General features: G+C 43.2%; 1 non-coding gene across 1 annotated transcript; it reads left to right on the forward strand.

Annotated features, from left to right (window-relative positions):
- Positions 1-1,782: 1,782 nt before the first annotated feature.
- Positions 1,783-1,897, forward strand: LOC136762282 (U5 spliceosomal RNA). Its single transcript, XR_010820488.1, has one exon. It is a non-coding gene; the product is annotated as a U5 spliceosomal RNA (small nuclear RNA).
- The last annotated feature ends 213 nt before the right edge of the window (positions 1,898-2,110 follow it).

Consider the following 2,110-nt stretch of genomic DNA (forward strand, 5'->3'; position numbering starts at 1 on the left):
TTTCACACAGAGACAGACACACACACACTTACATACATACATACATACATACATACAGTGAGGGAAAAAAGTATTTGATCCCCTGCTGATTTTGTGCGTTTGCCCACTCACAAAGAAATGATCAGTCTATAATTTTAATGGTAGGTGTATTTTAACAGTGAGAGACAGAATAACAGCCAAAAAATCCAGAAAAACGCATTTCAAAAAAGTTATAAATTGATTTGCATGTTAATGAGGGAAATAAGTATTTGATCCCCTATCAATCAGCAAGATTTCTGGCTCCCAGGTGTCTTTCATACAGGTAACGAGCTGAGATTAGGTGCACTCTCTTAAAGGGAGTGCTCCTAATCTCAGCTCGTTACCTGTATAAAAGACACCTGTCCACAGAAGCAATCAATCAATCAGATTCCAAACTCTCCACCATGGCCAAGACCAAAGAGCTGTCCAAGGATGTCAGGGACAAGATTGTAGACCTACACAAGGCTGGAATGGGCTACAAGACCATCACCAAGCAGCTTGGTGAGAAGGTGACAACAGTTGGTGCGATTATTCGCAAATGGAAGAAACACAAAATAACTGTCAGTCTCCCTCAGTCTGGGGCTCCATGCAAGATCTCACCTCGTGGAGTTTCAATGATCATGAGAACGGTGAGGAATCAGCCCAGAACTACATGGGAGGATCTTGTTAATGATCTCAAGGTAGCTGGGACCATAGTCACCAAGAAAACAATTGGTAACACACTACGCCATGAAGGACTGAAATCCTGCAGCGCCCGCAAGGTCCCCCTGCTCAAGAAAGCACATGTACAGGCCCGTCTGAAGTTTGCCAATGAACATCTGAATGATTCAGAGGAGAACTGGGTGAAAGTGGTCTCAGATGAGACCAAAATCAAGCTCTTTGCCATCAACTCAACTCGCCGTGTTTGGAGGAGGAGGAATGACCCCAAGAACACCATTCCCACCATCAAACAAGGAGGTGGAAACATTATGCTTTGGGGCTGTTTTTCTGCTAAGGGGACAGGACAACTGCACCGCATCAAAGGGACGATGGACGGGGCCATGTACCGTCAAATCATGGGTGAGAACCTCCTTCCCTAAGCCAGGGCATTGAAAATGGGTCAAATACTTATTTCCCTCATTAACATGCAAATCAATTTATAACTTTTTTGAAATGCATTTTTCTGGATTTTGTGGCTGTTATTCTGTCTCTCACTGTTAAAATACACCTACCATTAAAATTATAGACTGATCATTTCTTTGTCAGTGGGCAAACGTACAAAATCAGCAGGGGATCAAATACTTTTTTCCCCCACTGTACATACATATATATGGAAAAGAAACATTACAAGTATAAATCACAATAAGATGTAATAAAGTACAGATAAACAAAATGTAATAAATTGTGATCTTTTTGAAAATGCAGGGACGTCACTGGAAAAGATGATGTCTGGATGGCAGCATATGTTGCTCCAAAATGTGTACATCTCTTCTGCAAAAATGGTGCCCTCACAGATGTGCGAGTTACATGACAGACAGACAGACAGACACTCACACCCACACACACACACTTTCACAGACAGACATACACACACACACACACACACTCACTTTCACACAGAGACAGGCACACACACACACACATACATACATACATACATACATATGGAAAAGAAACAATACATTTATAAATCACAATAAGATGTAATAAAGTACAGAAAAACTAAATGTAAGAAAATGTGATCTTTAATACACACAAATATGTATGGCTGGTCGGATGCGTGTTGGACTCGGGTTCCTCTTCATTACGTATAACGCTTTTGCCTTTTGCTAAAGCTTTCCGTGGAGGGGATCGTGGGTGAGTTTGTACCATTTTTGGGAGGATCTGCCTTGTTGGGGCGGAGCTGTGATCCAGGTGAACAGCAGATCGGGCATAGGTGGGCATGTGGGCAGAGGAGTAGGAAGGCCGGTCAAGCAAATAAGCTTGCTAAGGTACACAGCAGCAGCAAGCAGCCCCCACATCCAGCCAGCCAGCCACTCTGGCTGGCAGTGACTGAGTGGTTGACAGACGGCAAGCAACGGAATGTACGTGCTCTGTGATGTCATAGCAGTCA

Source organism: Amia ocellicauda, chromosome 10 (genome assembly GCF_036373705.1).
Source record: "Amia ocellicauda isolate fAmiCal2 chromosome 10, fAmiCal2.hap1, whole genome shotgun sequence".
In the NCBI taxonomy this organism is placed as follows: Eukaryota; Metazoa; Chordata; class Actinopteri; order Amiiformes; family Amiidae; genus Amia; species Amia ocellicauda.